This window comes from Dreissena polymorpha, chromosome 3, assembly GCF_020536995.1.
Source record: "Dreissena polymorpha isolate Duluth1 chromosome 3, UMN_Dpol_1.0, whole genome shotgun sequence".
Classification (NCBI taxonomy): Eukaryota; Metazoa; Mollusca; class Bivalvia; order Myida; family Dreissenidae; genus Dreissena; species Dreissena polymorpha.
This window is the reverse complement of record NC_068357.1, coordinates 76,029,839-76,053,394: the sequence shown is the minus strand read 5'-3', so window position 1 is coordinate 76,053,394 and position 23,556 is coordinate 76,029,839. Positions and strand designations below refer to the sequence as shown.

Here is a 23,556-nt window from a genome sequence, read left to right as displayed (position 1 = left end):
AGAAACAGGATCCTTAGTAGCTGTTTGATATTTGCGAATCAAGTCCGGAGGAAGAGAGTTCCAGTCAAATATAGTGTTTGGGATGAAACTAAACTTCAGTACGTTTGTCCTAGTCGAAATTCTATTAAAATGTTCGTTATGCATGTTTTTGGTAAAACGAATAGGTCGATGGAGTTGATCCAATGGTAAATTTGCACGTGAATTTAGTCCTTTACATAGTAATATTTATCTATTTTGTTTTCTTCTTTATTTCAACGGTTGGAGTTCTAATTCTTTTAAAATTGTAGTCATGGATCCCGGTTCATAGTCCCGATAATTAGAAGTGATGAATCTAGCTTAACGTTTTTGTACAATTTCAAGTTTTTCTTGTAAATAAATTTGATGCGGATCCCAGGCCGCGCTGGCATATTCTAGCACGAACGCCTTTTCGAAGTCTAGTATAAAAATGTCCACTTGTTTGGATTTATCTATAGATGTTGCCCAGTCATTAATGACGGTTACAAGTTGGGTTTCACAACTGTGATTTTTACGAAAAGCATGTTGATTTTTGTTCAGAATAGAGTTGTTATCAAAATGTTGCATTAAGTTGGAACAGATGATGTGCTCTAGAAGTTTGCAACATATGCAAGTCAACGACACAGGTCTATAGTTACTAGGTTTTGATCTGTCATCTTTCTTGTATAACGGACAAATATTTGCAGATTTCCAATCCTCCAGAATAGTACCAATTTTTAAAGATTGTTGAAAGAGATGCGCTAATACGCTTGATATACTAGTTGCAAGTTCTTTTAATACTTTTGGATGTATACTATCAGGACCCATGGCCTTGATTGTATTTAGGTCTTGAAGTAATTTTTCTACTTCTTTTTTCAGTAATATTTATTAAGTCCTTTTTTCATATAAAGGTGTTTCATAGGGAACTGATGTATATTCGGTGTGCGTAAAGACACTGGTAAATTGTTCATTTAAAACTTTAGCTTTATCTAAATCTGATTCTACAGTAGAGCCACATTTTGTTGTTAACGGGGGTATACCCTGTTTGTCGGATTTTTGACAGTTTATGTATTTCCAAAAAGGTTTAGAGTCTTTTTTAATTTCACCAATTAAATTATTCACATAATTGTCATGAGCATCTTGAACTTCAGTTTTAACTTGTTTTCTTAACAATTTCCACTTTTTCTTCAGTCTGATATTTTCAGTTTTTTTTAATTTGCACGAGTTTTATTTCTACGTTTTACCGATGTTTTGATTTCTCGGGTAATCCAAGGTAAAGATTTTACACTTTTAGATATTTTACTTGGAACATGAGTGTCTACACATTTTAATAAGAATTTCTTGATTAATTGCCAATTTTCTTCCACCGTTCTGGAGCTTTGATAACCGTTGAAATTTGTGTCCTCAGCAAAATCCGAAGTTTCCTTTCTCATTGCATCATAATCTCCTTTGGAATATTGAAAATAAGAACGTTTTGGTTGTTTCTTGTACGGGATGTCATACTTCAGCGTACCAGCGATAACATCATGATCACTAAACTTGTCTGGCGAGTAGATATTTTCAAATTGACCGGGTAGTTTTGTAATTAACAAATCCAAAATGTTTTCTTCCCTCGTGGGAATATTTACGAGTTGTTCAGCACTATGTTCGTCTAGGATATCAATAAGGGATTGGCCTTCACAGTCCGATAAGCATGATGACGTAAATTTATTAAGTTTATTTTGCCAGTTTATTTTTCTGAAACTTAAATCACCCAATACATGTATACATGGTGTGACATTTTCTTTCACATAAGATTTAATTTTACATAACTGATCTTTAAATAAGACAAGATGATCTACTGGGGCATCCGGCTGCCTATACCAACTGCCGAAGAAGTGATCTTTCCCTTTTAAAGTTAATTTGGCCCATACTGATTTTGATTCATTTTCGACCGAGTTTAACGGAGAAGAAAGTAAAATAGATTTGATGAGTAACATCGTACCACCACCGTTTAAATTTCTGTCCTTTCTATATATATCATATTCTAAACTGTCTGGTATAATTTCATTTGATTTAATACTATAATCCAATTGGTTTCCTGTATTGCGACCACGTCCGGATTTTCAGTTGCTAAGAAGGTTTGTAACTCCAGTTTTTTACCCCTAACACTGTTGATATTTATTGACATAATAACGAGTTTATTCCTATTTATTGAACGTTTTTGCTTTTTAATACTTTTGTAAGTATCAGATAGAACTTCAAATTGGTTTCTGGTTTCAAAATCTGACAATACACTAGAAAAAGATGATGAAATGTTATCTGAGTCACACTTTGGACACGACCAAGAACAATTTGTGGCTTACACGATCATATATTCGTCGGGCGATACTACTGCGCAAGAGGTATGTATCCAAAGCTTGCACGAGTCACATTCAATAGCTCGATCTGTCTTTGTAACGGCTTTTGTGCAAATACCGCATGGTGAAACACTATTTAGGCAGAACCATTTTTCATCCGAGTTTTGCAAAAGTCTATAGTGACCAGCATCAATATTGACACAGTCTATGTGATACCAGTGATCACAATCGTCACATTGCACCGCCTTATCCTGACACCTGACAAACTTGCTGCATATACCACATCCTGAAAGCGGACCAGGGTTGCTCTCAATGTCACCAGCCAGCAACAACAGAATGTTGATATTAGTAACTATTCTACGTCTATGAAAGTATGATAGGTTGTACTAAGCTTGAGTACTCCACAGGTGAATCCCCGGTTTTGAGGCCGACGAGAAGACCGACCGTTGATTTAGTTTACGAGTTAAACATTTACTAAGATTGTCACAACTATCACGTGTTAAGAAATCACTAAAATTGTTACCACTTTCACATCCACTTAGACCTGAACAGTTAAAAATATCCTGCGTTTTCACATACTTGATTAAAACAATGATAAAAACGGTAATAAAAGTTCTCCAATGCATTTTCACTAAAATCAAATATGGCGTCCAATGAACACTATAGAAATTGCCACGAGGCGGGAGAGTCCACGTTAGAAAAATTCAATAAGGTCCGAAGTTTAAGAAGTTCCTCGCTAACAAAGTATCCAGTTCTCTCCACACACTATTTATACAGCTTTTAGTTATAGTGTCACTAAAAATATCTCTTTTAAAACACTTTAAAAATTAATGAATCATAAAAATTTATCCCCTTAAAAATTTCAGGTGTGCTTCCTTGACGCAAGCTCGCTATAACAAAAGAACTCTCCAAATTATTTTTGTCGTAAAATGCTATATTGATAAATGTTAACATTGGATCTAAAAAGCTCAAAGAAAAAACAAGAATACAATTTAATAAGTAACCCTCAACTGGGATCGAACAATTGACCCATGGAGTAAAAGTCTACCGCTTAGACCACTCAGCCGTCCATGCTCATTCAATGAGTGGTGTATTATACTATTTTATACTTTATGTAAGCAATCTTCGTAGTGACAGTCAGTGTCACAAAATATAACAAAAACAGTCGATTTAAAATTAATCAATGTCAATACTGGCATCTTCAAATTTTAATAAGTTTGTAATTATGTGGTTGGAATTCACAGACCTACACTTAATATTATTAAAGAATGTAATCTTGAAACAGACGAGTTACAAAAACACATTTTAATTTTTCTTCTTTACGTCGGGTTTGACAAAAGTAGTTCCAAATCCAATATGACGGCCGCCTTCGTACATCAGCGAGACGGTGTGGTGTAGCCCACTGTCCGAAGCGTTCAGACAATCTCCACGCAGAGTTGTCGTTCCTTGCTCTCACATACAACTCTGCGAAAGGCTAAGCCCTCCATTTTGTCTGTAAAATAGATAAAACCGAACAAACGCATCCAACGTATATTTGATTGGATATTTAAGATCGCATGTATTAAATTAAGAAATATGACTTTTAAATGTACGATAAATCGTGCAAAAACTTGCGAGTTTTAATGCAACTCTTTGGAACTAATTTATTGCCCATTTACGCAGATGGAATCATTCAACGCACTTCACAAATGTAAACAATTGAACATATTTTTTTTGAGTGACGTTAGGAATTGCTTCGACGTGTGTATGTATGTTGGTTTCTTAACATAAAAAACATATCAATTTTATAATAATGAATTAAGACTGATAAAAGATATCATGGTATGAGACGGTTTTCTTTAATGCAGTGAATGCAATGTAACCGTCATGCAAGAGATTGTTTAGTATTCTGTAACCTCAATGATGAACGCTTGGAATGATCATGACATAAATGAGACGCTTTCATAACAATAGTCCGTTCTGAGCCCAACACAGAGGTGAATGTAATGTAACCGTCGTGCAAGAGATTGGTATGGAAGCATATTTGTGCCACCACTTAACAACTTAAAATAACATGAAAATAATGGAGGATTTCGCGAAAAAGAAATTCTTTTCGCGAAAACAGATAAATTTTCACGTAAATAAATATATTATGTTAACATGAATTTATGCATGTTAGTGCTCTAAACTGCCAACACATACAGATACAATGTTCATGAAAATAATTGAAGATTTCGCAAAAACAAATAACTTTTCTCGAAATCAGATAACTTCATGAAATTATAAATATTAATTCGCGAAAGATGTCAGTTATATAAAAATAGATGCTCTTCAATCGGTGAACATTGTCTTTATCCTACAGACCAAGAACTGGAGTGTACGTGAATACTATAGCAAGTAGTAAGTTTCCTTTTATTGTTTTATTTTTTATGTAAATGCATCTTTGTTGACGAAAATACATGAAGCTGTTTTTACATATTTATTTTCAGATACAAAAATGGAAATTACTGGGTGAGAAATGGATGTGCGATTTTTCTGTATTCATTAATGCAACAGTCAATGTCACATTTAGAGTTCAAAGGTCGAAAACGGTACAGTACCAATTTCCCCCTTTGGAAAGCCACCTGTTAGACCTTTGGATTTTTTATTTGAATAATAGATCTCTAATTTTCTTTATGGTTATTCCAGATCATGCCCGCATACGATATTCAGGACGCCGATCTTCGGGGTATGTCATCATCACAGCTTATTGTTTTGTATCGTTAGAGAGGTTATTCTATACGTGAAATTCTTGGAGTTATGGCCATACGACATGGAACAATAACAAGCGAACGATCAATTTTCCGAGTCTTGAGACGTTACCGCCTGACTAGAGGCCAAAGTCAGCACAGTCTCGAAGAAATTATTCAAGAAATATTGCTTGAGTTATCAGCTTCCGGTGAAAATGCTGGTTACCGGCAAATGCGTCAAAGACTCCTGATTAATCATGGACTTGCAGCTACATTTGAGATGATTCGTCTTATTTTAGGACTCATTGATTCACAAGGTGCTGCCGATGTACATATCTAGCTTTTATTTAGATTACATTAGGGAAATTAATGGCATTCCAGTTCGGGTTTACGGTGACGCGGTATAGAAAATTCTATTGCCCGTGATGTGCAAATGGCATTACGATGGACAGACGCAGATCAGTACCAGCGGATCCTAAGCTTCGTCTATGTTTCATCTAACAGAAATGTCTGAATTGAGAGGTTTTGGCGAAGTCTTAGAGAAATGTGTGGAAATGTCTGGATGAACCATTTTAAAGATATGAGTAATTTCGGATTACTGGACACATCTGATAGTGTGCACTTAGAATGCATTAGATATTGTTTTCTTCTTTTCATTAGTAAAGACCTGAATGAAGTTTGCAATATTTGGAATACTCATTGTGTTCGTCGAAATAACCGAATTTCATGTCCTGCAGGAAAACCTGAGGTGTTGTTCTTTCAGCCAGAAGTACATGGCGCAAGAGATTGTAAAATATCACTGGTTGACCAAAGGGAATTAAATGATGTGTAACGGGAGTATTCTCAACGCCCTCCAGAACTTGGTGTATCACAAGAGTTTCTGACAATTGCAAGAGCAGCTGTCGGAGATTTGAATCGTCAATACCCACCTAGAAACAGAGAAGAAGAAACAGAGCTTTTTGCTGCAATAATCATGTACATTGAACGCCTCGTTTAACACGGAAATGAAACAAAAATGAACTTAATGATACTTCCTTACAAGCTGGCTAACTTGTGCATTGGTTGACAAAATGTCAATTAATAGATATAGTTGTGTCTGAAAGCAGAGCAAGTACTAGTTTTAAACAAGCTGTTGGCTTTGTATGCGCTGTCATTGCCATGTACGATTGTGTGTCAATAAAACAATACATGTTTTGTCAGTTTCGCTTTAACATATCATTTTAATACGTGGCCAAAATGCTAGCTTTATTTGTTATGAACACCCTGAAATAAAAATAAAACACAAACCAGGTTACGGTGTATATGGAATCAATACCGTCACGGGGGAAGTACTGTTACACGAAGGCTAGAGTGTCTGGAGATATAATTTCTGGATCACTGCACTGTTTGCGTAACACTTTCAAATGTCATATGAACGATGGAATGCTTCTGTTCTGCCCATGTGTGGTAATCGCCCTTATACTGTCAAATAGTCATAAATGTTTTGGGCATACGGTATGAACAATGCGACACAAGGTGAGCCTTGAGACGGTTCTGTAAAGACTAAAGATAAACGAGAGAAACTGACTCATTACGACTGTCAAATTTGATATCATTGTTTCTTGCAGTCGTGTCAGAGGGCTGTCAGGTCTAATTTTCTCGTGTTCCCTTGAATGCAGGGGTTGTCATAAGGCACTTCTCGTCTTGCATTGTTCCGCCAATGTGGGGTGAGAATAGCAGTTTTATGCCATACAATAAGAGTGTTTCATATCCAAACTAATTTTTATTATGCAGTAGTCTACATGTGACCTTGACCTTTGAGTAACATACCTCAAACACACCAGTAAACATGGATAAATACATCAATAGTTATATACAACTAACTATTTGTTAAGGTACAACTACACAGAGTATGCGAAAGTGCACAGGTAAGTCAGAGGAGGCTGTATTAGTTGAATTTGTTTGATGGTAATCAAGCTGATATTTAAACAAGAACCGTTCGACATCCACACACTCGACTTTTCTCAGGGCAGTGCTAGATTATTTTTATAAAATGAAAATCTAAGTGAACAAATATACGTTGAAAATGGGGTATAATTCTGCCAAAATATTTTTTCGATTATCTGTCTTGCAAGTTGGTGTTCTCCTTTTGATAGTTAACAACAGACCATGGTATAAAACTTGGATATCTTATCCGCCGGTTATCTTTGCGCACTGCTTAAATTTGTCCAAATTGGTTAAGACCTTGGTTAACTTGAACAACAACAAAACAGTATCCAAAGCATGTAATGGTCTCGTGAATTATACAATTGGAATCCAAATTAAATTATCCAAACACCAGAGATATTGAAAAAGATAACCAATGCTAACTTTTATCAAAGTTTACACAACTGGCTGCAAGTGTTCAAAGTTAGAGGTGAAAACCTTTGATAGTTGTTGAAAGATGGACACCATTCACACACTTAAACAAGACTGATGTCCTCAACTACAATGGTCTGACAACAATAACTCAACATGCGTCAAAAAGTAGAGCTAAAACACATTAACATGATTAAGTCAAGCAAGGGCAAATAAAATTAATAATGACACTGTTTATTTTAGAAATTTGTTATATAAAATAAGACAGATTTTTTGTCATATCACAGCATAGCAATCAATGTGAAATCAATGTTATCAAAAAGGTAAGAAAATAAGAAGAAAAAAAACACAAAAAAACAAGAACTTCGCGGACGAAATTGTGCTACGGACGCAGGCAGGACATGAAAACATTGTACCATAAATAGAGATTTAAACTATAAGTCTTAGTGTGACCTTGACCTTGTGGGTAGGGACCTGGCTGTTAAGCATGACACATTGGACAATGATGATGAACCTTTGTGCCGAGTTAAATGAAATTCACTTGAAAGATGACGAAGTTATTCTCCAGACACGAATGAGACATGAAACTGTATCATATATGGAGATTTGACCTATAAGTGTGACCTTGACATTATAGGTAGGTACCTGGGTGTTTAACGCGACACATTGTCTAATGATGGGGAACAATAGTACCAAGTTAAATGAAATGCGCTTAATAAATGACAAAGTTATGCTCCGGACACGAAACATTGTACCATATAATCATATATGGACATTTGACCTATAAGAGTGACCTTGACCTTAGAGGTAGGAACCTGGGTGTTAGTTTAAACCTATTTATTTTAGCTCGATTGCATCGAAAGCCTAAGGCTTATATAAACGCTCTCGAGTCCGTTTCCTGGGCCTAGAACCAGTACTTGGTGTCTTTAGGGGAGATCTAAAGAACGCTCCCACGTTGGGGATCGAACCCGTGACCTCCCGGTCGCTAGGCGGACACCATATCCATTACAACACGGCGACCTGGGTGTTAAGAGCGACACATAGTCTAATGATGGGGAAAAAAATTAGAACCAAGTTAAATGAAATGCGCTTAATAAATGACGAAGTTATGCTCCAGACACGAAACATTGTACCATATAATCATATATGGACATTTGACCTATAAGAGTGACCTTGATCTTGGAGGTAGGGACCTGGGTGTTAAGCGTTACTCATCGTCAAATGATGGGTAACATATGTGCCACGTTAATTAAAATTCGCTTAATAAATGACGAAGTTATGCTTCGGACACAAAAAAATTGTATCATATTGTCATATATAGACATTTGACCTATAAGTGTGACCTTGGTCTTGGAGGTTATGACCTGGGTGTTAAACGTGACACATCGTTTAATTATGGGGGACATTTGTGCCAAGCTAAATGAAATTCGCTTGATAAATGACGAAGTTATGCCCCGGACACGAAACACTATATCATATTGTCATGTATGGACAGTTGACCTATAAGTGTGACCTTGAAATTGGAGGTAGGAATCTGGGTGTTAAGCGCGACAAATAGGCAAATGATGGGGAACATTTGTGCCAAGTTAGATGAAATTTGCTTGATAAATGAAGATGTTATGTTTCGGACACAAAACATAATATCATATAGTCATATATAGATATTTGACCTATTAGTGTGACCTTGACCTTGAAGAATGGGACATGGTTGTTATGTGCCACTCATCATCAAATAATGGGGAACATTTGGGCCAAGTTTATTAAAATTTGCTTGATAAATGACAAAGTTATGCTTTGGACACCCAAAACTGTATCATATTGTCATAAATAGATATTTGACCTATAAGAGTGACCTTGACCTTGGAGGTAGGGACCCTGGTTTGTAAAACGCGACATATCGTCTTATGATGGGGATCACTTTTGCCAAGTTAAAATAAATTTGCTTGATAAATGACGAAATTATGCTCTGGACGCGAAACACTATCATATTGTCATATATGGACATTTGACCTATAAGTGTGACATTGGTCTTGGGGTAGCAATCTTAATTTACGACGAGACACAACGTCTAATAGTAGGGAGCGTTCGTTGCAGGATGAGTGAAATTTGATTAGTGATAAATGGCAAAGTTATGATCCGGACAAAAACGGGACGGACACACAGAGGGACGGACGATCGCGATTCCCATATCCCCCTCCGAACTATCAGGGGGGATAACAACTTAAACTGAAGGATATAAAATGCGAAAAAAACTTGAAAATTTGTGTAATACAGAACTATTTCAAACTCTTCACAGACAGGCCATTTAAACAGAGTAAGCTTTATTTAATAATAATCTCAAATATGACAATGTAAAGCATTTATGTTCATTGGTATTTGCTATATTTTATTAAAATGTTACTAAAAGTATACATAAACATTGTATTAAATGTTACTAAAAGTATACATTTTTTATCAGAAAACTTAAGTTTTAACTTTGTTCTCAAGAATAAAATTCTAAAAAAAATTACCGTTTTACATAAAGGGACACAGTTTCCTTTTCATTAGCAGGAATATTTCTACCAGCTATCAATATAAAGAAGTGAAACTCCAGCTGCTGGAGCAGTATTGAATTTTCATGAAAAACAATTAGTTGGTCCTTTATTTAAGGCAAGTGACCAATTGCCCAAACAGTACAAACACGGTTTCTTAAAAAATAATAAAAACACAATACCGCTACCAGCCTCTGAAGGCTGAAAATATAACAACATCGAAGATATGTACGGGGATACACGCTACTGCATCCACGCAGCACACATCAAACTGTTGTGCAATGCAATATAAAGAAGTGAAGCAATGCCTGGGGTGAATTGAAAATGTATTTTATAGTTAATTTTACAATATTCATTATTTTCAGCCTTATCAAAAATGACTTCCATTGTCATAAATTTGTTCATTTGACACTATTGCTAAAATATACACTTTCATTGTGTAAGAAATGAAATCTGGAAAAATTTCAACAAACTATGTTATATATAAAAATATCAAAATATTTACCAATGTAATGTCAATCTGACATTTAGAAATTTGAATCAATATCCAAATTTGAACAAATTAATATCCACTCTTAAGATACCCTGGTTTAATAAGTGCTCTATAAGAATTGTAAAAACATAGCAATTATAAAACAACATCCAACAGTACACAAGTATACATGAACATATATGCTGGCATCTCATGTTTTAAAACCCTCAAGTCAAATAAACAAGGCCAAGATGGCGCTAAATAGTCTATGTAAAACTTTTTACCAACAGGACAGCAAGGAAATCAAAAGAAGAAATACTTTGTGCTCAAGTGTGTAAAACCTAATTTCCAAAATAATGAAAAACATCATAATATCATGAGTGTCACCTTCCTTGGGTATTTCTTAATACTTTTCATTAAATATTGATTAAAACTACATAGTACATAGTATGAGCTTGGTTACGGTTGTATAAAAAACCCATCTGGGTTTTCATTGGTTAATCAATCGAACCCAACTACTCCCTCGCCATAAAATCAGTCCAAGAAATATAGTTTATTTAGTAAAACAGTTTTTTGACATGTTGAACTGACACCTGCAAATGGGGCATATCGAACCCCCTTCTTCGCAGCTGCAAACGTAGACACAGCATGTGCTCACAGTCTAAAAAGGTTATCGCAATATCTATCTCTGAAAATCTGGCATGTTGGAACTTCTAGGATAGGTAATACTCTGAAAAGAAAAAACAAAAACACTCACAAAAGACCATACTAACACTTTTAACACTTCATATAATTTAGGTCTTACAAGGTTTTAAAATTGCCTGACACAGAAAAAGTAAAAACAAGCTCTACATAACAAAAAATATAAGTTTAAAATGAAAACATTAATTATTATTTTTATTTTAATTATGATAAAGAAGTGTAAACAACAAAATTTCTTACCTTTATTAATATACGTTAATATTGAAGTAATATTACAAGTTTTTAGATCATGTTAACAATTTTATATATTAAGAGTTGTAGAACAGCACGTTAGGTTTTACATAAAACTACAGTTATAATATGCCACAAACTAAAATGTTCTGCAAGTTTTAATTAAGTAGTTAAGGTGCATCTTGTTGATCATAAAAATCTGTCGTATTATGTTCATTGTTTATCATCACACCAATGCATGTATTACTCACTCTAGACATCTTAACCTGGTATTCTGATCAACAAATAAAATGCAAGTAAGCATGTAGTCTATTATTAAGAAAATACAGCAATTTACATTTGTGTGCGTTTTAACTTAGGTTGAATGTTTTGTTTCATTCTGCCTTAATGGTGGATAATAAATATTGTGCTGCACTGTAATGTTATAAGTATTTTCTATTTTTCTTTGAAGAAATATATTTTACTTGATTGAAATATTTGTAAAAAGCGTTAATCTAGATATTCAAATCTCTTTAAAAGAATGCCTGAATGCTGAACATCTTATATGTGAGAGTCAAGCACATACATAAGTTTTGAAATCAACTTTGTTCATGTTCAATACATTTTCTGCAACGCTTTAAGTAGCATTACTGTACATACTAACTGCATTGCATGCGACCTTGATTAACTTCATGTCAATGATAGTAGGAGACGTATAAGTTTTGTTTGTTACCCGAAGGGTACTTGCATAGCGTTCAATCTCATAAAATTCAATTTCTAATGTTAATTATTTGATTCTAATGCCAAAATCTTAAAACATCGCTCTGGGAAAACGGGACTTAATGCATGTGCCTAAAGTGTCCACCCAGATAAGCCTGTGCAGTCTGAAGTCTGATCAGGAGCTACTCTGTCAGCTAATGAGGCCACAACACCTGGTGTGACTTCAAAGAAAAACCTTATCTCCTGACAAGACTGCACGCATGAGCCTGTTTTGAAGTTACTCTTGCCTCAAATGGCCTAAAGCTCATTTTGTATGAAGCGGTTCATATATAAGTGGTGATAAGGAACACACTTAAGTAATATTTCATACAATCTTATTTTGAAAATTTCAGATGATAAACAATTCATTTCCATCATCATCATCATCATCATTATCATTATCATCATCATCATTATCATCGTCGTCGTCATTATCATCATCAGCAGCAACAGCAGCATCGTCATCATAATCATCATCATCATCATAATAATAATCACTATCACTTCTATCATCATCATTTAAACGTACATTCTTACTGAACTTGGTGCCTTTAATACATGCAAGAATCACACATCCCATTGTCATTTAAAGCATGACCTGATTTTAAATAAACTGTCTTGAACCACGTTATATTTACATATATAGGAAAAAACTACGTTAAAAATCAAAGCGCTGTAGGCGCTGAAGGTCTGGGGCTAGGTTTAGTGAGACGTAAAATGCATTTAGGATATTTTTTCCGAATTTCTCCCTTTGTCCGAATTTATACGGATTGACCCTAGCGGTTGAGTGCAGAAGCTCAGAGACTGTAAGAAAAGACAATAGTTGTGTATATACTACAGTGTACATAGACGGTGGAGGACAACACGATACTGGTTGTGGGAACGATAACCTTTTGTTCAACTCTACATATCTGGTAGAGGTTCATCTACATAGGCGGTAAAGATATACAACAACACCATGGTCGCAAAAAACCGTTATTGTTTGCGTCAAATAAATCACTTTCAATAGCCTAAAATAGCTTTTCATTACATAATTAACAGATCAGGAAAACACTCATACTTCGTATGTAATGTGTATACAAAAGAAATCCATTTAAGCCCAGGTCTCACTTTTGCCGGTAGAGCCAAGGTCCATTCCGGTTTGCTAACGCCGGTCGACCGGCGAGGTACGGGGTGATTCGTAGAAAAATTTTAACGCAGTTACACTATTTCCCGGTGCCGTCCCGATAAAAGCCGGTCAACAGCCCGGCAGAGTCCCGGTCAACCCGGACTGGCTACGGTTAATCCCGATAAAGTCCCGGCAGAGCCCCGGTTTGTCGCTAGTAGTGCCCCGGTGAAAGCCGGCAGCGTCCCGGCAGAGCCCCGGTTGTCGTCGGTAGTGCCCCGATAAAACTCGGCAGCGTCCGGCAGAGGCCCGGTATACCGTAACGCCGCCGGCACTCACCGTGTCTATACCGACATCAGACCCCGACAGAGCTACGGCAACGCCCCGGTTTCACCCCGGTCGTCGCCGGTAATGCCCCGATGAATGCCGGTGGCGTTCCAGCAGAGCGCCAGTTTTCTTATATACCGTGGCTGTAGTGGGACTCTAACGGCATTCATCGGGGCGTTGTCGTAGCTCTGCCGGGTTCTGTATGGGCCCCAGTGGAGCTACGGTGTCGTCCCGGTTGTTCCCGGTGCCGCGCCGGTCGTTGCCCGTCCTTCCCGATGACTCCTGGTTCATCCCGGAGGTATTAAACATTTTGATACTTTCCCGGCGGAGCCCCGGTTTTCACAGGTTCATCCCCGATGGAGCCCCGGTTCATCCCGGTAGAGCGCCGGTTCATCCTGATAGATACCGGATTACGCACCGGGACTCCGCCGGCATCATAGCGAGACCGGGCGTTTACCCTGATAAAGAACGGTGTACATATTGTGTACGTTGTCTCAGTGAAATATAATATCCGGTAACTTCGTATATTTCCGAGAATGATCATGAATATTTGTTGTTGTTTTTTTTTTACATTTTCTTTTTTCTTGAATGTCTCGTTAACGCAAAATAAAATAACAATATCTTAAAATATGTTTATAAATACCAAATGTAATGTCTTCAAAAAATGTATCAGAACAAAATTCTTCTTATTGTCTCCGTAGACAATCGTATCTTTTCGGAATAGACCGTCAAGTGAGGAACTTTTTTATCGCATGAATATGTAAACAATGCTTAGCAATTTTGCTTCAATAATATTTTTTTATTATGACACTGTCGTGTTATAAAGTGATGTTCTGTATTTACAAGGCGGGTTATTGAGATCTGCGAAGACCTTCTTTGATTGCGCATGAATTACCGCAAATTGGTAAATCGGACTTTTGGGAATTCATTTATTCGTGCAACAAAGCATTTTGTATGTTTATATCTTGATGTGAGCACAATTAAATATCAACATGAAGAATGTCACCAGTTTCTTCAACTTAAGTGTCCTATGCATAAAACACAGTGGTATTGAGCTATTTTAATAGAGTAAGTAAATGTATTAATCATGATACTATTAATAAAATATTGTCACAGCAAATGCTTTAAGACATTTAAAGCGCATATACAATTAACATCTTAAGTATATTTACAGTAACCAAAAACTTAAACAAAATCACAGTTTATAGAATTATACAACACAGCAATATACAAAAACAGGATGAAATAACACTTAATATTTAGAATTAATTTTATATGGTCCAAATCATGCTAAAATGAGTCTCATACTACAGGCAGCAAGTGTACCTTCAAACCAGCCTTAGCATCTACACAGTCTGGACAGCTGACCCTGTAAGCTAATGAGACCAGGACAACTTGTGTGACTTTATAGTGGACAGTGTAGCTCCTAACCAGACTAATCAATTGTGCAGGCTGGTTGGGAGCTACGCTGACCGCATATTGCATTAAACTCATTTGCGCATGATGTCACTAATATAGTAGCCGTTGTTTTTTCAATAGCTCTGCAAAACAATTCCATAAACTTGCATTACTTTATACATAATAGTAGTTGCATTTGATTGATTACTTGCAACAATCACACACTTTTGTAGATTCCTATACCATTATCAGTTAAGAAGGTAGCCACTCAAAGCCATAAGACAAACACTTAAAATGTGCAGACCAACTTACATTGTGAGTCCCATGAATTTATGTCTGTTTGCTGACTAAGAACGTAAAATATTAAAGGCTCGTAAAAGGTGACAAATCCGATTATTATGCGTACAAACTGGTCTAGTTTTTACCGGATTTCTGTAACTTTTGCATAAAAAATGATAATAGCACAGCTTAGGTGCAACGTTGTTAAGAATTATGGTAGATATACCCGTTTCATAATTTGAAGAAATGTTTACAACTTTGCAATTTCAGTACATTTTCGCTAGCGATGTTCCTCGGCTTCTTTTGTAAAGTACATTGATGAAGTTGTACAAACAACACAATATCCTCGTAAACAAAGAAAGAGAACATGAGTTCGGTAAGATATTTGTGTGTTGTACAATATTTTGTTTAACATGGAATTGCCTCATTCATACTTGTTTTAATTTATGTTTCATTTTCTTGATTTCACCTTTACCTTGATCGTAATTGCGACTATTCACGTGATACACAATGTCTTGTGCCGACCAATCAAAATTTGTTATCGGAAAACCGGCTCCGAATCGCTCGGCATGATTGAGTAAACAGCGATGTAAATAAACTGATTGTTTGTAAACACAATTGACATGGAGGATTCTGTATTTTGAGCTCAAAACAAGTTGTATTGATAATTGTTAATGGTTTATGTCCAATAGCATATATTTAGTATTTTTTGATAACCTTTATAAATAAAATATGCAAAAATATTGAAAAAATTGGAAATACTAGTAATTACGGATCGTCACCTTTTACGGACCTTTAAAATAAAAGAAAAATGACAAGAGTTTATGAACAAGAGCTATATCACATAGCTGAATTATAACATGTTGTCTAGTAAAAAATAGTTTACATGAAATTGAATACAAGCATTACATTATAACGAAGAAAGATGAACTGTAATGAATACCAAGCATACAATGCTGCATATACACTAATTGTGACTAATTAGTTATGAATACAGGACTATTTTGACACTCAGCCTTAGAAATAAGTTGTTTTACAGAAAAAGCAGTTATCAGTGTATCCATTCATCAAACAGCATTTCAGTGGTGATAATGTTAACAAAGCCGAGAATATAGCCAAACAAAACTGGAAAACTCTTTTGATCAATGTGAATCATAAGCTGAAACATTCAACCAATGAAAATGAAACCTCAAATGTTACAATCATTATTATTGGTCAATACATTGAAAAGTTGAGGCTAAGTTTGAGAATAAGTACTATTGTAGTTTTTGAGCACGGCACAAAGTCACTTGATTGTCTGTCTATGGCACGAAACAGTTATTTGTCATTTTGGCAGCAAAAATATCCACATGAGAGAGAATCATGATCTCAGTAGGTCACTATCAAGAAGTTGCTGGGCAGTGGGCCGGTCATCAGGTTCTGTAGAGAGCATCTGACGTACTGTATCACACTGGAAGATTATAAGGAAGGTTACACATGTAAAGGTTGCAATACTGAAAGGCAAGGTTGTCTACATTGAGATAAGGTGAGTTCATTTCCTTTTCGGGTATTGCTATTATCTTTCCCACTTGACAAGTACCACGTACCAATTCTACCCTGAAAAACGCCCCTACAAGATGCTGCTTTTGACCCAAATAAAACTTAAACAAACTCGGCAAATAAATACTAAGTAATCTTAATTTTGAAAAGACTGAGAACTGTAAAAAAAGTTAAAGGCCAAGTAAAAAATTGCTGAGATGATTTGGCTGGTTATTAATTGACATTAATCAAGATTATCAAAATTTCAATTAAATTTGAGTAAAAACTGCTTGACAAAGAAAAAACAAATAGCCAAAAAGCAATATTAAAGTGAAACATCTAAGCAACTATGTCTGAGTGAGGTGATTTGATTATCAAACTTGACCGAGATATAATGCCTACATACAATTTCAGTAGTGGTGTTGAGGATGGCATTTATTGATGTAATAAGAAAGAAAAAACAACGAAAAGGGTCTACGGATTGTAAGAAACCCATTTATTACGAAACATACTCTACTGTCTGTGGCTAGAGGCAAAATAAACATTGCAACAAAGTAATTCTAGAGAAGCAATTTTAAGTATGGTTTGATTTAAGTAGATAGTAACTTTCATAAGTTTTTTTTAAGAACACCTTTTGTAAAAAAAATAATTTATGAAATGATTAAAAGTCAGATAAAGTTTACATAATTTTAATAACTGGAAGCAATGGTCGCAAAAAATTTCATTGTTGTTGTTTTACCATCAGAAATATGAAGGTGCCAAAAAAACAGATTGAATTCCTTTTCACCAAAAGAAATCCTTTACTAAGTACATGTTTTTCACAGACTCACCCATTGTACATGGTCGACCTGAAACGGTTCAGGAAAGTTCAGTCCCCTTGTTGCCTCAAGCATTATTAGTCTCTCTGACCCAGAGTCAAAACTATGGAACATCTCAAAGAGAATTACCCCAAGGGCAAATATGTCCACTTTGTTTGTATATTTTTTTCTTCTCTGAAACACAAATGGTGTGGTAAATGCTCTTGTGTACTATTAAATGATATCAACTCTAAGAAAATCCATGTGGATTGTCATATGATTTGGTAGTGTCTGGTTACGACTTGAAAGTGTGCCTTTCACATTTTGAGTTTCAAAATATTAAAGCAACTGGTATTAACACAACCTAACTAACGAAGGTATACTGAAACAGTCTCCAAACTAGAGCTGTAAGTTTAGTTTTTAAAACTCGTTTTATTTAAATAAACTGAACAACATAATAAGGTTAAACTTTCATTGAATTAACATATACCGGTATTTGTTTCTAAATATTTCAAAACAGCGGTTTTATGCATGAAATTTGTAATATCAAATCAAATCAGTCGTGTACAGTAGAATTTGTTATAGTTAAACTGCAGAACCCCATAAATTCTGTATGCAATTCTGGTCTCACATACCTGTTCTGGACTCATATATAAGAAAGTGCCAGATCCTGCAGTAAAACTTTTAGCAACCTTCCCTGCATCCAAACTTCCCACGTGGTCCTCGGCCATAATCTTTGCCAAACCAAAGTCACCTACCTTGACAGAGTTGTCTAATGCAAAGAATATATTGGCCGGTTTAAGGTCTCTATGAATGTATTCCTTTTCATGAATGTATGCCAGTGCAGAAGTAATTTCTCTCAGAATTCTCGAAATTACACCAGGAAGACGAATTTTTGTTTTATCCAACCAGTCTTTCAAAGTTTCAGCTTTACATAACTCAGTCTGAATGTACAGGAAAGTAGGGGGCACCGGTAAACTGTGTATATTAATGCTTAATTGCTGAAGCCTTTGGTGCAGTCTGTAGTCAATTGATTCTCCTCCTTCTGTGGTATCATCATTATTATTCTCGGCCTTTTTCTTTACCTCATCGGTTTTCCTTTTTCTAGAGGCTTCACTACTTTCAAAAACAATACCATCATCATCTTCATCATTGTTCTTATTCTCCTGCCATTCATCATCCTTCCAACCCTTATTCCCATCATTTTCATTCTCATCCTCATCCTCCTCATTTTCATAATCGTCATCTTTTGTATCTCTACTGGATGTGTCTATAGATGACCTTGTATCAGTGGACCAATGAAAGGAGTCAGGTACACTCGACTCAGACGCTTTGACATGTTGACGAACATTGTCAACAAAAACATCTGTTGTTTCTGTAGAATATTCATCAGTACAAGTCAAGCAGCTAAGACCCTCTCTGTAAGTGAAAAATGAGCAGCTATCTGGGAAACATTGCTTAATGAATGCTTGTAAAGTATACTCTCAGATGTGGGACAATACTTTCCATTTAGACTGAATTTTTGTTTAAAAGAGTTATCCTTAAACAAATACTGTAATTCAAGAAAAAGCGGCAAGTTTCGTCCTTAATTATCACGTGCGGACTGCACAGGCTAGTCCAGGACGATACTTTACTCACCTGAATTATTCCTGGTTTTCACAGAGTGTGGCTTAACATGGACTGACAACTTCCCTTCTTAAATAAGATGTATAGAGTGTATGGCCATAGAGTTTATTTCATGACAAATCCCCATAGAAGTTCTGGTTGAGCTCGAAATTTAACCTATGATTGTTTAACCTGTAGTCTAGAAACCTACTGACATTGCAAGAGTACCTGACAACAATTTTTGTAAAATTATGATTGGACTTTAAAACCGCACATGCATATGAGAGTCTTGTTCCGCCTGCCAGCCTTGGGGTGGGGTTTCCATCCATGCCTGATAGTAGCGCACAATGTATGGATGGACGAGTGGCGCCAGGGCTAGAACCTCTGGACTCACATCTTTACTGCAAAAAGACAATGAGCAAATGATCCACTGAACCAGCTCTTTTAAAAAAACCATTAAAGACAGCAATTTAATTGTTACAATTATACACCCAATTTGTTTCGGGTTAAGAAAGAATTCACAAAGTTTCAGATGATTATTTATTGCCTTTGCCTTTTATTGCCTTTGACGTTGATTGATGTTTCATTTAACATGCTAAATTTGCTATAAGATATTAAGTTTCAAAAATTCTTAAATATCCACAAACAATGATCTTTACCTTAAACACTACACATTCAATGCCATGCTTGATTTTGATAAAAGGAGGGTTGAAGTTTCTGTACACTAGTTTAGTTTGTTATAAAGATACATGTATTGCCGAGACCTTCATTTATCGTTTTTTTGGTTTAAAACTGGCCCCATACATGTAGTTAAAGACGCATTTTGTGATTTCTTATAGTTTTTTCTACTTTGTCCACAAATAATGACGTACAAAAACTATAATGAATTATTCTAAATTATGCATCCCACATTTTTAATGATGTTTCACTTATTTCATGTTTCAGATCAAAAATGCCAATTCATGGTGATTGTATTTCAAATTTCGTTGTCATTTGGTATTGCACAATACACAATTATTAAACGTATTCACTGGATCAATAATTAGATTAACAACCATGTATTACCAGTAATTATGGGCCATATCAGCCAAGAAACAGTACCCCAACACTTAAATCAATTTTTTTCCCAGATTTTCTGTTAAATTAGTAAACAGTAACATATCATGTTCAATAATTATTTATCTACAAAAAATGCGTAGCTACAAAGATTCAACGCATTTAATTTGAATGTAGGGGAAATGTTAATTCAAAATCATTTGCGGTTTAATTTTGTTAAATTGAACTACGAAACTTTTAACCCAAATTAAAAGGTCGGAAAGGTCTCAGCGCTACAAGTGTGTGTTTTTACAATTATCAAGAAACCCACGCTTTTCATGCAGATGACTTGATGTTGTACATATAGAAAATACTTTAAGTGAGCTTTTTATCGGGAAAATATGATAAACACGAAATTCACGAGAACTGTTTATTTACAATTAGAATTAGTCAAAAACCAATCTGAGGATGCCATTCTTCAATTTCATTTCTGTCAATAATCTTTATAAAATAAACTTCAGACAAGGGACAAAATTGTCACAAAACCAAGTTTTCATTGTGAAAAAAAATCTGATTAAGGGAGACAACTCAAACTGAACTTTTGAAATGAAAAAACAAAAGTAACCCCCTTTGTAAGTTTGTTTGAAAATAAATCTATTTTAAGTTGTGGTGACCTTGACATTGGAGATATTGACGTGATTCTTTCGTGCGACACACCGTCCCATGATGGTGAACAAATGTGCCAAATAATTGTAAAATCTCACAATGAATGACATAGTTATGGCCCAGACAAGCTCATTTATTGCCAATTTTGACCTTTGAACTCAAAGTGTGACCTTTACCTTGGAGATATCGACGTAATTATTTCGCGCGACACACCATCCAATGATGGTGAACAAATGTGCCAAATGATTTTAAAATATGACAATGAACGACATAGTTATGGCCCGGACAAGCTTGTTCCGCCCGCCCGCCCGCCAGCCCGCTAGCCAGCCAGCCCGCCCGCATTCGCCAATCTAATAACCAGTTTTTTCCTTCGGAAAACCTGGTTAACAATGCTGTAAACTTGTGCAAATTATTTAGAATTTGCAGTTATTTTTATTTTTTCAATATTTGTACAAGTCTTTTATTTGATCATCGATCTATTTAACGGTACCTGAAATCATTAAGTAAACCATAACTAGGTTTTCCCAAACTGAGCTTAATGAATCAAAATAAAAACCAGGTCAAGTAAAGTATAAACAGCAAATTTGAAAATACTGAGAGTCAAAACATAATTATCTCTGTTTTTTTTAACTGTATCACTCTTCTGTCGGGTTTCCACAAATTCTGAACCAACAAACTTATTTTAAAACACCTGCCACTACATTTTTGTTTAATTCTGATCTGAAGATATATTCCTATATTGGCTGATTATATTCAACATTCAAAAATGCATCATATTTACATCATCACACAGTGTTGACTGAACACATGTATCTATAATGTGAGCGTTTGGCGCCAAAAACAGATGTCTAAAAAAATTACTGTCATTCGTTTTACTGAAACCAGCCATAAGTTGCATATTTTCTTAATCTAACCCTTTTCCTTTAATCCTTTTTACTGCATAGTGTTGTAAATCCCATTTATTCTTTGCCTCAAAAACTACTCCAAATGCACCTTTACCCAATACTTTGATCACCGTGAAGTCTTCACGAAATCTGCAAAAGGATTTCACAAGAGAATTAATAAAAGTGTTTTCTATTCAAGGAAACATGATGATTAATGTAGTGAATACACAATGTGCTGCTAGAACGATGATCAAATACCGGTAGTAATAAGAATGTAAAATAATAAAAACTCTTAAAAAATCAGTACATTAAATCTGGTACTTATAGGCTGTATGTGTAACACATAATTTACATTTGACCTCTTATGGCGACATTGACCTTAAACCTTAAGAAATACAACACAAATGAAAAAAAAAACATCCATATTTTGTTTCGAATTTGACCTGTATGTCACCAAAAAATGCACATAACATACTGTATCCACAAGAAAATGCGCGCAAAGAAATTGAACAAATCACTGATAGGTGATGAATTAAGCGTGTGTACAAGCTGTTTAATGCCAAAATTTAATACATGATCTAAAGAACAGACATAGGTCTATGGGCTGCATGAAAAACCTCAAATGTTTATTGCTCGCAGTTTCCCAGGCTGCCCATGATCTTATGTACTGTTCAAAACTAGAGCTTTGTCACAAACATGACCTTCAACCTAACTTGCTCAATAAACTTGTAACATTTGATGCCAATAATCCAAACACCTTACAAACAAACAGACCAACCAATGGACCCCAATACTCCAAATGTTTGTTTGAGTGAGGAAAAATCCTTCAATGCGACCAATATTCTACACTACACTTATAATGTATAAACTATAAGCAACACTATACATGTGTACCTTGAGTTGAAGGTTTCTCTTGCTACAGGTGCCTGAGCAGATGCCTGTGATGTCAAAGGCTGGGATTCTGCAGCATCTGCTAAATTGGATCTTTGTGAAAGCTGGAATTTAAAGAAAAAACCTTAACACCCGTATGTGAATATAACTTAAAAAATTGCTTAGATTTTTTATGTTTTCAAAATTTAAATACCACTGATATATCAGCATTACCGAATTGACTGTAAGTAAATAATATATTACTTGTTATAAGGCAACAGACAACTCACCGCAAATAACAAACTAAGGTTTAGAAAAATTTTAGCAAAAACTCAAATGATAAATATTTTTTATTACAATTCCTAAAAAAATCTCATTAACCGAGCCTATGTTTATTTTAAAACCCTGTTACATTACCAATCTATTGTCAGCAGCAACCTGTTGATCAACTCTTGCAGCAGCATCTTCAGAAAGAACTAACTGTGATGGTTGAGTTGCTCTTTCTGACTGCGAATCTACTAGGCATTCATGCAGAGCATTTGGTAGGTCAGGTTGTGACAATGTAGCCTGTAAAAGTGACTGCCCACCTGGTGGCTGTAGATTTCCTGGTGACTGACCAGATATTGCAGATGAAGGTTGTATTCTTTCTGGTGACTTACCAGACCAGTGGTTTGCATGTAACCGGCTGAGATAGAAGTAGGAATACCGGCTTAATGTATTTCATAGCATTAGCATTCTAGCATTAGTAGTTCATTATCCAGCACCAGAAAGGATTAGCTGGGGAGGAAAGTCAACCATAGACCGAGACAGCGGAGATGACTTGGAAACCAACGGTCGCCAGTAGAACATCAGTATTGAAAGGCTCAAAGTGTCCTGGAGACTGTTGAATCCATAAAGTATTGGATTCGATGGAGTCATAGCCAGGGGTTTACAACTAGGTAACGTAGAAGATACCCGTGGCGCTACATATGACAGATGAAAACACAGGGTAAAACCCGGTGATTGGTAACTAGTGACCGA

The 23,556-nt window shown here is 35.6% G+C and overlaps 1 long non-coding RNA gene across 1 annotated transcript; it reads right to left on the bottom strand.

Annotated features, from left to right (window-relative positions):
- Positions 1 to 19,365: 19,365 nt before the first annotated feature.
- LOC127874811 (uncharacterized) lies at positions 19,366 to 23,150 on the bottom strand. Its single transcript, XR_008047112.1, has 4 exons — positions 22,954 to 23,150; positions 22,561 to 22,661; positions 21,782 to 21,816; positions 19,366 to 19,482 (listed from the first exon to the last, which is right to left on the bottom strand). It is a non-coding gene; the product is annotated as an uncharacterized LOC127874811 (long non-coding RNA).
- Positions 23,151 to 23,556: the final 406 nt, after the last annotated feature.